This window comes from Heptranchias perlo, chromosome 2 (assembly GCF_035084215.1).
Source record: "Heptranchias perlo isolate sHepPer1 chromosome 2, sHepPer1.hap1, whole genome shotgun sequence".
Classification (NCBI taxonomy): domain Eukaryota; kingdom Metazoa; phylum Chordata; class Chondrichthyes; order Hexanchiformes; family Hexanchidae; genus Heptranchias; species Heptranchias perlo.
Window position 1 is genome coordinate 104,304,094 of NC_090326.1, and position 14,333 is coordinate 104,318,426.

The 14,333-nt window shown below is 46.7% G+C and overlaps 9 non-coding genes across 9 annotated transcripts; all 9 read right to left on the minus strand.

Moving 5' to 3' along the window:
• Nucleotides 1–1,105: 1,105 nt before the first annotated feature.
• Nucleotides 1,106–1,177, minus strand: trnam-cau (transfer RNA methionine (anticodon CAU)). The gene has a single exon. It is a non-coding gene; the product is annotated as a tRNA-Met (tRNA).
• Nucleotides 1,178–2,784: 1,607 nt separating this feature from the next.
• trnam-cau (transfer RNA methionine (anticodon CAU)) lies at nt 2,785–2,856 on the minus strand. Its single transcript has one exon. It is a non-coding gene; the product is annotated as a tRNA-Met (tRNA).
• Nucleotides 2,857–4,463: 1,607 nt separating this feature from the next.
• On the minus strand, nt 4,464–4,535 carry trnam-cau (transfer RNA methionine (anticodon CAU)). The gene has a single exon. It is a non-coding gene; the product is annotated as a tRNA-Met (tRNA).
• A 3,285-nt stretch (nt 4,536–7,820) lies between these two features.
• Nucleotides 7,821–7,892, minus strand: trnam-cau (transfer RNA methionine (anticodon CAU)). The gene has a single exon. It is a non-coding gene; the product is annotated as a tRNA-Met (tRNA).
• A 938-nt stretch (nt 7,893–8,830) lies between these two features.
• Nucleotides 8,831–8,902, minus strand: trnam-cau (transfer RNA methionine (anticodon CAU)). Its single transcript has one exon. It is a non-coding gene; the product is annotated as a tRNA-Met (tRNA).
• Nucleotides 8,903–10,509: 1,607 nt separating this feature from the next.
• On the minus strand, nt 10,510–10,581 carry trnam-cau (transfer RNA methionine (anticodon CAU)). Its single transcript has one exon. It is a non-coding gene; the product is annotated as a tRNA-Met (tRNA).
• A 586-nt stretch (nt 10,582–11,167) lies between these two features.
• On the minus strand, nt 11,168–11,239 carry trnam-cau (transfer RNA methionine (anticodon CAU)). Its single transcript has one exon. It is a non-coding gene; the product is annotated as a tRNA-Met (tRNA).
• Nucleotides 11,240–12,177: 938 nt separating this feature from the next.
• Nucleotides 12,178–12,249, minus strand: trnam-cau (transfer RNA methionine (anticodon CAU)). Its single transcript has one exon. It is a non-coding gene; the product is annotated as a tRNA-Met (tRNA).
• A 1,607-nt stretch (nt 12,250–13,856) lies between these two features.
• On the minus strand, nt 13,857–13,928 carry trnam-cau (transfer RNA methionine (anticodon CAU)). Its single transcript has one exon. It is a non-coding gene; the product is annotated as a tRNA-Met (tRNA).
• Between the last annotated feature and the right edge of the window lie 405 nt (nt 13,929–14,333).

Consider the following 14,333-nt stretch of genomic DNA (forward strand, 5'->3'; position numbering starts at 1 on the left):
CAGGACTCCCTCCTCCACCTTTGTCTTTGTAGCCTTCCCATCAGGTAATCTTTACTTTGTAAATTGATGCAGGCAGTCCACATACTACCAGTTGTCATCATATTATCGTGCCACAAGTCCATTTCCGCCCTCCTCTTTTCGTGGTTGTCAGGTAACTGCAAATATACCGGCAAAAACTGTTAGAAACACAGTGATACTGAGCTTGTGAGCAATCAAACTTGAGTGCCAACACTGCCCCCTAGCTGTCAAACCACACACTTGGCCAGCTTTCTCTTCTGAGCCTTCACATCCGACTGTCTTGACTTTGCAAGTGGACTGCAGGAAGTCCCCACACGACCAGTTGCCATGACTTCACCCTTTGCGAAGTGTCTTGCAGCCTCGCAACGTTGATTGTGGACATCAAATGAAAGTGCGGTGAAAAAGTTAATCACACTGCTAGCAGAGAATGGTTTCGATCGATTGACCTCTGGGTTATGGGCCCAGCACGCTGCCGCTGCGCCACTCTGCTCCGATCTGGCAAAGCTATACTTCACGGTGTGGCTGGTTTTTAAACCGTCCTCTGTTGCCAGCTTGCTTTTCAGAGCTTTCATAGAATCATCGAATCACAATCCAGCCCTTCGTACCGGCTCTTTGAAAGAGCTATCCAATTAGTGTCACTCCCCTGCTCTTTCCCCATAGCCCTGCAAATTCTTCCACTTCAAGTATTTATCCAATTCCCTTTTGAAAGTTACTCTTGAATCTGCTTCCACCAGCATTTCAGGCAGTGCATTCCCGATCATAACAACTCGCTGCGTAAAATTGTTTACCTCATGTCGCCTCAATTCCCTGAAATCTGTGTCCTCTGGTTATCGACCCTTCTGCCACTGGAAGCAGTTTCTCCTTATTTACTCTAACAAAACCCTGCATGACTTTGAACACCTCGATCAAATCTCCCCTTAACCTTCTCTGCTCCACACATAAGACGATCTTCACTTTGCAAATGGATTGCAGCAATTCCCCACACCACTCGTTGCCATCACTTGACCCTTTGCTCAATGCCTCTCAGCCTCGCTGCTTTGATTGTGGACAGAAATCGAATGAGTTGTGAAAAAGTTGATCTTGATGCTAGCAGAGAATGGTTTCGATCCATTGACCTCTGGGTTATGGGCCCAGCACGCTTCCGCTGCGCCACTCTGCTCAGACATAAGAGTGCACTATTTCGCTGGGTCTGGCTTGCAAACCACCCTCTATTGCCACCTTTCTCGTTCATTCAGATCATCGCAACTTTTCAAATTGATGCAGCCATTCACATACGGCTCGCTGCCATCATTTCATCCTCCCAGAAATCTCACCCAACCTTCCTCCATTGATTCTCAACAGCAATTTGCTCACCCACCTACAAATATACTGCTAATATTTGCTTCACATGTTCTCCTGATCAACTTTTCTGCCAGTCAGTTTCACTCTCAACCTCACAATGCCCTGCAAAGCTAACACAAATTTCTTCTCTTTGCAAGGACATCACTTCTTTTGCTTTTCACACCACTTTTTAGAATTACGCAAACAAGCACTTTGAAATAGCTCACCTGACTACGGGCAGAGAATAGTTTCAATCTGATCACTGCAGCGCTATGGGTGACTACTGCTGTACCACTCTGCTTGCCAGCATGGTCTTGTTGAAGCCCTCCACCTGCTTTGTCCAGGACTCCCTCCTCCACCTTTGTCTTTGTAGCCTTCCCATCAGGTAATCTTTACTTTGTAAATTGATGCAGGCAGTCCACATACTACCAGTTGTCATCATATTATCGTGCCACAAGTCCATTTCCGCCCTCCTCTTTTCGTGGTTGTCAGGTAACTGCAAATATACCGGCAAAAACTGTTAGAAACACAGTGATACTGAGCTTGTGAGCAATCGAACTTGAGTGCCAACACTGCCCCCTAGCTGTCAAACCACACACTTGGCCAGCTTTCTCTTCTGAGCCTTCACATCCGACTGTCTTGACTTTGCAAGTGGACTGCAGGAAGTCCCCACACGACCAGTTGCCATGACTTCACCCTTTGCGAAGTGTCTTGCAGCCTCGCAACGTTGATTGTGGACATCAAATGAAAGTGCGGTGAAAAAGTTAATCACACTGCTAGCAGAGAATGCTTTCGATCGATTGACCTCTGGGTTATGGGCCCAGCACGCTGCCACTGCGCCACTCTGCTCCGATCTGGCAAAGCTATACTTCACGGTGTGGCTGGTTTTTAAACCGTCCTCTGTTGCCAGCTTGCTTTTCAGAGCTTTCATAGAATCATCGAATCACAATCCAGCCCTTCGTACCGGCTCTTTGAAAGAGCTATCCAATTAGTGTCACTCCCCTGCTCTTTCCCCACAGCCCTGCAAATTCTTCCACTTCAAGTATTTATCCAATTCCCTTTTGAAAGTTACTCTTGAATCTGCTTCCACCAGCATTTCAGGCAGTGCATTCCCGATCATAACAACTCGCTGCGTAAAATTGTTTACCTCATGTCGCCTCAATTCCCTGAAATCTGTGTCCTCTGGTTATCGACCCTTCTGCCACTGGAAGCAGTTTCTCCTTATTTACTCTAACAAAACCCTGCATGACTTTGAACACCTCGATCAAATCTCCCCTTAACCTTCTCTGCTCCACACATAAGACGATCTTCACTTTGCAAATGGATTGCAGCAATTCCCCACACCACTCGTTGCCATCACTTGACCCTTTGCTCAATGCCTCTCAGCCTCGCTGCTTTGATTGTGGACAGAAATCGAATGAGTTGTGAAAAAATTGATCTTGATGCTAGCAGAGAATGGTTTCGATCCATTGACCTCTGGGTTATGGGCCCAGCACGCTTCCGCTGCGCCACTCTGCTCAGACATAAGAGTGCACTATTTCGCTGGGTCTGGCTTGCAAACCACCCTCTATTGCCACCTTTCTCGTTCATTCAGATCATCGCAACTTTTCAAATTGATGCAGCCATTCACATACGGCTCGCTGCCATCATTTCATCCTCCCAGAAATCTCACCCAACCTTCCTCCATTGATTCTCAACAGCAATTTGCTCACCCACCTACAAATATACTGCTAATATTTGCTTCACATGTTCTCCTGATCAACTTTTCTGCCAGTCAGTTTCACTCTCAACCTCACAATGCCCTGCAAAGCTAACACAAATTTCTTCTCTTTGCAAGGACATCACTTCTTTTGCTTTTCACACCACTTTTTAGAATTACGCAAACAAGCACTTTGAAAAAGCTCACCTGACTACGGGCAGAGAATAGTTTCAATCTGATCACTGCAGCGCTATGGGTGACTACTGCTGTACCACTCTGCTTGCCAGCATGGTCTTGTTGAAGCCCTCCACCTGCTTTGTCCAGGACTCCCTCCTCCACCTTTGTCTTTGTAGCCTTCCCATCAGGTAATCTTTACTTTGTAAATTGATGCAGGCAGTCCACATACTACCAGTTGTCATCATATTATCGTGCCACAAGTCCATTTCCGCCCTCCTCTTTTCGTGGTTGTCAGGTAACTGCAAATATACCGGCAAAAACTGTTAGAAACACAGTGATACTGAGCTTGTGAGCAATCGAACTTGAGTGCCAACACTGCCCCCTAGCTGTCAAACCACACACTTGGCCAGCTTTCTCTTCTGAGCCTTCACATCCGACTGTCTTGACTTTGCAAGTGGACTGCAGGAAGTCCCCACACTACCAGTTGCCATGACTTCACCCTTTGCGAAGTGTCTTGCAGCCTCGCAACGTTGATTGTGGACATCAAATGAAAGTGCGGTGAAAAAGTTAATCACACTGCTAGCAGAGAATGGTTTCGATCCATTGACCTCTGGGTTATGGGCCCAGCATGCTGCCGCTGCTCCACTCTGCTCCGATCTGGCAAAACTATACTCCACGGTGTGCCTGGTTTTTAAACCGTCCTCTGTTGCCAGCTTGCTTTTCAGAGCTTTCACAGAATCATCGAATCACAATCCAGCCCTTCGTACCGGCTCTTTGAAAGAGCTATCCAATTAGTGTCACTCCCCTGCTCTTTCCCCATAGCCCTGCAAATTCTTCCACTTCAAGTATTTATCCAATTCCCTTTTGAAAGTTACTCTTGAATCTGCTTCCACCAGCATTTCAGGCAGTGCATTCCCGATCATAACAACTCGCTGCGTAAAATTGTTTACCTCATGTCGCCTCAATTCCCTGAAATCTGTGTCCTCTGGTTATCGACCCTTCTGCCACTGGAAGCAGTTTCTCCTTATTTACTCTAACAAAACCCTGCATGACTTTGAACACCTCGATCAAATCTCCCCTTAACCTTCTCTGCTCCACACATAAGACGATCTTCACTTTGCAAATGGATTGCAGCAATTCCCCACACCACTCGTTGCCATCACTTGACCCTTTGCTCAATGCCTCTCAGCCTCGCTGCTTTGATTGTGGACAGAAATCGAATGAGTTGTGAAAAAGTTGATCTTGATGCTAGCAGAGAATGGTTTCGATCCATTGACCTCTGGGTTATGGGCCCAGCACGCTTCCGCTGCGCCACTCTGCTCAGACATAAGAGTGCACTATTTCGCTCGGTCTGGCTTGCAAACCACCCTCTATTGCCACCTTTCTCGTTCATTCAGATCATCGCAACTTTGCAAATTGATGCAGCCATTCACATACGGCTAGCTGCCATCATTTCATCCTCCCAGAAATCTCACCCAACCTTCCTCCATTGATTCTCAACAGCAATTTGCTCACCCACCTACAAATATACTGCTAATATTTGCTTCACATGTTCTCCTGATCAACTTTTCTGCCAGTCAGTTTCACTCTCAACCTCACAATGCCCTGCAAAGCTAACACAAATTTCTTCTCTTTGCAAGGACATCACTTCTTTTGCTTTTCACACCACTTTTTAGAATTACGCAAACAAGCACTTTGAAAAAGCTCACCTGACTACGGGCAGAGAATAGTTTCAATCTGATCACTGCAGCGCTATGGGTGACTACTGCTGTACCACTCTGCTTGCCAGCATGGTCTTGTTGAAGCCCTCCACCTGCTTTGTCCAGGACTCCCTCCTCCACCTTTGTCTTTGTAGCCTTCCCATCAGGTAATCTTTACTTTGTAAATTGATGCAGGCAGTCCACATACTACCAGTTGTCATCATATTATCGTGCCACAAGTCCATTTCCGCCCTCCTCTTTTCGTGGTTGTCAGGTAACTGCAAATATACCGGCAAAAACTGTTAGAAACACAGTGATACTGAGCTTGTGAGCAATCGAACTTGAGTGCCAACACTGCCCCCTAGCTGTCAAACCACACACTTGGCCAGCTTTCTCTTCTGAGCCTTCACATCCGACTGTCTTGACTTTGCAAGTGGACTGCAGGAAGTCCCCACACTACCAGTTGCCATGACTTCACCCTTTGCGAAGTGTCTTGCAGCCTCGCAACGTTGATTGTGGACATCAAATGAAAGTGCGGTGAAAAAGTTAATCACACTGCTAGCAGAGAATGGTTTCGATCCATTGACCTCTGGGTTATGGGCCCAGCATGCTGCCGCTGCTCCACTCTGCTCCGATCTGGCAAAACTATACTCCACGGTGTGCCTGGTTTTTAAAACGTCCTCTGTTGCCAGCTTGCTTTTCAGAGCTTTCATAGAATCATCGAATCACAATCCAGCCCTTCGTACCGGCTCTTTGAAAGAGCTATCCAATTAGTGTCACTCCCCTGCTCTTTCCCCATAGCCCTGCAAATTCTTCCACTTCAAGTATTTATCCAATTCCCTTTTGAAAGTTACTCTTGAATCTGCTTCCACCAGCATTTCAGGCAGTGCATTCCCGATCATAACAACTCGCTGCGTAAAATTGTTTACCTCATGTCGCCTCAATTCCCTGAAATCTGTGTCCTCTGGTTATCGACCCTTCTGCCACTGGAAGCAGTTTCTCCTTATTTACTCTAACAAAACCCTGCATGACTTTGAACACCTCGATCAAATCTCCCCTTAACCTTCTCTGCTCCACACATAAGACGATCTTCACTTTGCAAATGGATTGCAGCAATTCCCCACACCACTCGTTGCCATCACTTGACCCTTTGCTCAATGCCTCTCAGCCTCGCTGCTTTGATTGTGGACAGAAATCGAATGAGTTGTGAAAAAGTTGATCTTGATGCTAGCAGAGAATGGTTTCGACCCATTGACCTCTGGGTTATGGGCCCAGCACGCTTCCGCTGCGCCACTCTGCTCAAACATAAGAGTGCACTATTTCGCTGGGTCTGGCTTGCAAACCACCCTCTATTGCCACCTTTCTCGTTCATTCAGATCATCGCAACTTTGCAAATTGATACAGCCATTCACATACGGCTAGCTGCCATCATTTCATCCTCCCAGAAATCTCCCCCAACCTTCCTCCATTGATTCTCAACAGCAATTTGCTCACCCACCTACAAATATACTGCTAATATTTGCTTCACATGTTCTCCTGATCAACTTTTCTGCCAGTCAGTTTCACTCTCAACCTCACAATGCCCTGCAAAGCTAACACAAATTTCTTCTCTTTGCAAGGACATCACTTCTTTTGCTTTTCACACCACTTTTTAGAATTACGCAAACAAGCACTTTGAAAAAGCTCACCTGACTACGGGCAGAGAATAGTTTCAATCTGATCACTGCAGCGCTATGGGTGACTACTGCTGTACCACTCTGCTTGCCAGCATGGTCTTGTTGAAGCCCTCCACCTGCTTTGTCCAGGACTCCCTCCTCCACCTTTGTCTTTGTAGCCTTCCCATCAGGTAATCTTTACTTTGTAAATTGATGCAGGCAGTCCACATACTACCAGTTGTCATCATATTATCGTGCCACAAGTCCATTTCCGCCCTCCTCTTTTCGTGGTTGTCAGGTAACTGCAAATATACCGGCAAAAACTGTTAGAAACACAGTGATACTGAGCTTGTGAGCAATCGAACTTGAGTGCCAACACTGCCCCCTAGCTGTCAAACCACACACTTGGCCAGCTTTCTCTTCTGAGCCTTCACATCCGACTGTCTTGACTTTGCAAGTGGACTGCAGGAAGTCCCCACACGACCAGTTGCCATGACTTCACCCTTTGCGAAGTGTCTTGCAGCCTCGCAACGTTGATTGTGGACATCAAATGAAAGTGCGGTGAAAAAGTTAATCACACTGCTAGCAGAGAATGGTTTCGATCCCTTGACCTCTGGGTTATGGCCCAGCACGCTGCCGCTGCGCCACTCTGCTCCGATCTGGCAAAACTATACTCCACGGTGTGCCTGGTTTTTAAACCGTCCTCTGTTGCCAGCTTGCTTTTCAGAGCTTTCATAGAATCATCGAATCACAATCCAGCCCTTCGTACCGGCTCTTTGAAAGAGCTATCCAATTAGTGTCACTCCCCTGCTCTTTCCCCATAGCCCTGCAAATTCTTCCACTTCAAGTATTTATCCAATTCCCTTTTGAAAGTTACTCTTGAATCTGCTTCCACCAGCATTTCAGGCAGTGCATTCCCGATCATAACAACTCGCTGCGTAAAATTGTTTACCTCATGTCGCCTCAATTCCCTGAAATCTGTGTCCTCTGGTTATCGACCCTTCTGCCACTGGAAGCAGTTTCTCCTTATTTACTCTAACAAAACCCTGCATGACTTTGAACACCTCGATCAAATCTCCCCTTAACCTTCTCTGCTCCACACATAAGACGATCTTCACTTTGCAAATGGATTGCAGCAATTCCCCACACCACTCGTTGCCATCACTTGACCCTTTGCTCAATGCCTCTCAGCCTCGCTGCTTTGATTGTGGACAGAAATCGAATGAGTTGTGAAAAAGTTGATCTTGATGCTAGCAGAGAATGGTTTCGATCCATTGACCTCTGGGTTATGGGCCCAGCACGCTTCCGCTGCGCCACTCTGCTCAGACATAAGAGTGCACTATTTCGCTGGGTCTGGCTTGCAAACCACCCTCTATTGCCACCTTTCTCGTTCATTCAGATCATCGCAACTTTGCAAATTGATGCAGCCATTCACATACGGCTAGCTGCCATCATTTCATCCTCCCAGAAATCTCCCCCAACCTTCCTCCATTGATTCTCAACAGCAATTTGCTCACCCACCTACAAATATACTGCTAATATTTGCTTCACATGTTCTCCTGATCAACTTTTCTGCCAGTCAGTTTCACTCTCAACCTCACAATGCCCTGCAAAGCTAACACAAATTTCTTCTCTTTGCAAGGACATCACTTCTTTTGCTTTTCACACCACTTTTTAGAATTACGCAAACAAGCACTTTGAAAAAGCTCACCTGACTACGGGCAGAGAATAGTTTCAATCTGATCACTGCAGCGCTATGGGTGACTACTGCTGTACCACTCTGCTTGCCAGCATGGTCTTGTTGAAGCCCTCCACCTGCTTTGTCCAGGACTCCCTCCTCCACCTTTGTCTTTGTAGCCTTCCCATCAGGTAATCTTTACTTTGTAAATTGATGCAGGCAGTCCACATACTACCAGTTGTCATCATATTATCGTGCCACAAGTCCATTTCCGCCCTCCTCTTTTCGTGGTTGTCAGGTAACTGCAAATATACCGGCAAAAACTGTTAGAAACACAGTGATACTGAGCTTGTGAGCAATCGAACTTGAGTGCCAACACTGCCCCCTAGCTGTCAAACCACACACTTGGCCAGCTTTCTCTTCTGAGCCTTCACATCCGACTGTCTTGACTTTGCAAGTGGACTGCAGGAAGTCCCCACACGACCAGTTGCCATGACTTCACCCTTTGCGAAGTGTCTTGCAGCCTCGCAACGTTGATTGTGGACATCAAATGAAAGTGCGGTGAAAAAGTTAATCACACTGCTAGCAGAGAATGGTTTCGATCCATTGACCTCTGGGTTATGGGCCCAGCACGCTGCCGCTGCGCCACTCTGCTCCGATCTGGCAAAACTATACTCCACGGTGTGCCTGGTTTTTAAAACGTCCTCTGTTGCCAGCTTGCTTTTCAGAGCTTTCATAGAATCATCGAATCACAATCCAGCCCTTCGTACCGGCTCTTTGAAAGAGCTATCCAATTAGTGTCACTCCCCTGCTCTTTCCCCATAGCCCTGCAAATTCTTCCACTTCAAGTATTTATCCAATTCCCTTTTGAAAGTTACTCTTGAATCTGCTTCCACCAGCATTTCAGGCAGTGCATTCCCGATCATAACAACTCGCTGCGTAAAATTGTTTACCTCATGTCGCCTCAATTCCCTGAAATCTGTGTCCTCTGGTTATCGACCCTTCTGCCACTGGAAGCAGTTTCTCCTTATTTACTCTAACAAAACCCTGCATGACTTTGAACACCTCGATCAAATCTCCCCTTAACCTTCTCTGCTCCACACATAAGACGATCTTCACTTTGCAAATGGATTGCAGCAATTCCCCACACCACTCGTTGCCATCACTTGACCCTTTGCTCAATGCCTCTCAGCCTCGCTGCTTTGATTGTGGACAGACATCGAATGAGTTGTGAAAAAATTGATCTTGATGCTAGCAGAAAATGGTTTCGACCCATTGACCTCTGGGTTATGGGCCCAGCACGCTTCCGCTGCGCCACTCTGCTCAGACATAAGAGTGCACTATTTCGCTGGGTCTGGCTTGCAAACCACCCTCTATTGCCACCTTTCTCGTTCATTCAGATCATCGCAACTTTGCAAATTGATGCAGCCATTCACATACGGCTAGCTGCCATCATTTCATCCTCCCAGAAATCTCCCCCAACCTTCCTCCATTGATTCTCAACAGCAATTTGCTCACCCACCTACAAATATACTGCTAATATTTGCTTCACATGTTCTCCTGATCAACTTTTCTGCCAGTCAGTTTCACTCTCAACCTCACAATGCCCTGCAAAGCTAACACAAATTTCTTCTCTTTGCAAGGACATCACTTCTTTTGCTTTTCACACCACTTTTTAGAATTACGCAAACAAGCACTTTGAAAAAGCTCACCTGACTACGGGCAGAGAATAGTTTCAATCTGATCACTGCAGCGCTATGGGTGACTACTGCTGTACCACTCTGCTTGCCAGCATGGTCTTGTTGAAGCCCTCCACCTGCTTTGTCCAGGACTCCCTCCTCCACCTTTGTCTTTGTAGCCTTCCCATCAGGTAATCTTTACTTTGTAAATTGATGCAGGCAGTCCACATACTACCAGTTGTCATCATATTATCGTGCCACAAGTCCATTTCCGCCCTCCTCTTTTCGTGGTTGTCAGGTAACTGCAAATATACCGGCAAAAACTGTTAGAAACACAGTGATACTGAGCTTGTGAGCAATCGAACTTGAGTGCCAACACTGCCCCCTAGCTGTCAAACCACACACTTGGCCAGCTTTCTCTTCTGAGCCTTCACATCCGACTGTCTTGACTTTGCAAGTGGACTGCAGGAAGTCCCCACACGACCAGTTGCCATGACTTCACCCTTTGCGAAGTGTCTTGCAGCCTCGCAACGTTGATTGTGGACATCAAATGAAAGTGCGGTGAAAAAGTTAATCACACTGCTAGCAGAGAATGGTTTCGATCCATTGACCTCTGGGTTATGGGCCCAGCACGCTGCCGCTGCGCCACTCTGCTCCGATCTGGCAAAACTATACTCCACGGTGTGCCTGGTTTTTAAACCGTCCTCTGTTGCCAGCTTGCTTTTCAGAGCTTTCATAGAATCATCGAATCACAATCCAGCCCTTCGTACCGGCTCTTTGAAAGAGCTATCCAATTAGTGTCACTCCCCTGCTCTTTCCCCATAGCCCTGCAAATTCTTCCACTTCAAGTATTTATCCAATTCCCTTTTGAAAGTTACTCTTGAATCTGCTTCCACCAGCATTTCAGGCAGTGCATTCCCGATCATAACAACTCGCTGCGTAAAATTGTTTACCTCATGTCGCCTCAATTCCCTGAAATCTGTGTCCTCTGGTTATCGACCCTTCTGCCACTGGAAGCAGTTTCTCCTTATTTACTCTAACAAAACCCTGCATTACTTTGAACACCTCGATCAAATCTCCCCTTAACCTTCTCTGCTCCACACATAAGACGATCTTCACTTTGCAAATGGATTGCAGCAATTCCCCACACCACTCGTTACCATCACTTGACCCTTTGCTCAATGCCTCTCAGCCTCGCTGCTTTGATTGTGGACAGAAATCGAATGAGTTGATCTTGATGCTAGCAGAGAATGGTTTCGATCCATTGACCTCTGGGTTATGGGCCCAGCACGCTTCCGCTGCGCCACTCTGCTCAGACATAAGAGTGCACTATTTCGCTGGGTCTGGCTTGCAAACCACCCTCTATTGCCACCTTTCTCGTTCATTCAGATCATCGCAACTTTGCAAATTGATGCAGCCATTCACATACGGCTAGCTGCCATCATTTCATCCTCCCAGAAATCTCCCCCAACCTTCCTCCATTGATTCTCAACAGCAATTTGCTCACCCACCTACAAATATACTGCTAATATTTGCTTCACATGTTCTCCTGATCAACTTTTCTGCCAGTCAGTTTCACTCTCAACCTCACAATGCCCTGCAAAGCTAACACAAATTTCTTCTCTTTGCAAGGACATCACTTCTTTTGCTTTTCACACCACTTTTTAGAATTACGCAAACAAGCACTTTGAAAAAGCTCACCTGACTACGGGCAGAGAATAGTTTCAATCTGATCACTGCAGCGCTATGGGTGACTACTGCTGTACCACTCTGCTTGCCAGCATGGTCTTGTTGAAGCCCTCCACCTGCTTTGTCCAGGACTCCCTCCTCCACCTTTGTCTTTGTAGCCTTCCCATCAGGTAATCTTTACTTTGTAAATTGATGCAGGCAGTCCACATACTACCAGTTGTCATCATATTATCGTGCCACAAGTCCATTTCCGCCCTCCTCTTTTCGTGGTTGTCAGGTAACTGCAAATATACCGGCAAAAACTGTTAGAAACACAGTGATACTGAGCTTGTGAGCAATCGAACTTGAGTGCCAACACTGCCCCCTAGCTGTCAAACCACACACTTGGCCAGCTTTCTCTTCTGAGCCTTCACATCCGACTGTCTTGACTTTGCAAGTGGACTGCAGGAAGTCCCCACACGACCAGTTGCCATGACTTCACCCTTTGCGAAGTGTCTTGCAGCCTCGCAACGTTGATTGTGGACATCAAATGAAAGTGCGGTGAAAAAGTTAATCACACTGCTAGCAGAGAATGGTTTCGATCCATTGACCTCTGGGTTATGGGCCCAGCACGCTGCCGCTGCGCCACTCTGCTCCGATCTGGCAAAACTATACTCCACGGTGTGCCTGGTTTTTAAAACGTCCTCTGTTGCCAGCTTGCTTTTCAGAGCTTTCATAGAATCATCGAATCACAATCCAGCCCTTCGTACCTGCTCTTTGAAAGAGCTATCCAATTAGTGTCACTCCCCTGCTCTTTCCCCATAGCCCTGCAAATTCTTCCACTTCAAGTATTTATCCAATTCCCTTTTGAAAGTTACTCTTGAATCTGCTTCCACCAGCATTTCAGGCAGTGCATTCCCGATCATAACAACTCGCTGCGTAAAATTGTTTACCTCATGTCGCCTCAATTCCCTGAAATCTGTGTCCTCTGGTTATCGACCCTTCTGCCACTGGAAGCAGTTTCTCCTTATTTACTCTAACAAAACCCTGCATGACTTTGAACACCTCGATCAAATCTCCCCTTAACCTTCTCTGCTCCACACATAAGACGATCTTCACTTTGCAAATGGATTGCAGCAATTCCCCACACCACTCGTTGCCATCACTTGACCCTTTGCTCAATGCCTCTCAGCCTCGCTGCTTTGATTGTGGACAGACATCGAATGAGTTGTGAAAAAATTGATCTTGATGCTAGCAGAAAATGGTTTTGACCCATTGACCTCTGGGTTATGGGCCCAGCACGCTTCCGCTGCGCCACTCTGCTCAGACATAAGAGTGCACTATTTCGCTGGGTCTGGCTTGCAAACCACCCTCTATTGCCACCTTTCTCGTTCATTCAGATCATCGCAACTTTGCAAATTGATGCAGCCATTCACATACGGCTAGCTGCCATCATTTCATCCTCCCAGAAATCTCCCCCAACCTTCCTCCATTGATTCTCAACAGCAATTTGCTCACCCACCTACAAATATACTGCTAATATTTGCTTCACATGTTCTCCTGATCAACTTTTCTGCCAGTCAGTTTCACTCTCAACCTCACAATGCCCTGCAAAGCTAACACAAATTTCTTCTCTTTGCAAGGACATCACTTCTTTTGCTTTTCACACCACTTTTTAGAATTACGCAAACAAGCACTTTGAAAAAGCTCACCTGACTACGGGCAGAGAATAGTTTCAATCTGATCACTGCAGCGCTATGGGTGACTACTGCTGTACCACTCTGCTTGCCAGCATGGTCTTGTTGAAGCCCTCCACCTGCTTTGTCCAGGACTCCCTCCTCCACCTTTGTCTTTGTAGCCTTCCCATCAGGTAATCTTTACTTTGTAAATTGATGCAGGCAGTCCACATACTACCAGTTGTCATCATATTATCGTGCCACAAGTCCATTTCCGCCCTCCTCTTTTCGTGGTTGTCAGGTAACTGCAAATATACCGGCAAAAACTGTTAGAAACACAGTGATACTGAGCTTGTGAGCAATCGAACTTGAGTGCCAACACTGCCCCCTAGCTGTCAAACCACACACTTGGCCAGCTTTCTCTTCTGAGCCTTCACATCCGACTGTCTTGACTTTGCAAGTGGACTGCAGGAAGTCCCCACACGACCAGTTGCCATGACTTCACCCTTTGCGAAGTGTCTTGCAGCCTCGCAACGTTGATTGTGGACATCAAATGAAAGTGCGGTGAAAAAGTTAATCACACTGCTAGCAGAGAATGGTTTCGATCCATTGACCTCTGGGTTATGGGCCCAGCACGCTGCCGCTGCGCCACTCTGCTCCGATCTGGCAAAACTATACTCCACGGTGTGCCTGGTTTTTAAACCGTCCTCTGTTGCCAGCTTGCTTTTCAGAGCTTTCATAGAATCATCGAATCACAATCCAGCCCTTCGTACCGGCTCTTTGAAAGAGCTATCCAATTAGTGTCACTCCCCTGCTCTTTCCCCATAGCCCTGCAAATTCTTCCACTTCAAGTATTTATCCAATTCCCTTTTGAAAGTTACTCTTGAATCTGCTTCCACCAGCATTTCAGGCAGTGCATTCCCGATCATAACAACTCGCTGCGTAAAATTGTTTACCTCATGTCGCCTCAATTCCCTGAAATCTGTGTCCTCTGGTTATCGACCCTTCTGCCACTGGAAGCAGTTTCTCCTTATTTACTCTAACAAAACCCTGCATTACTTTG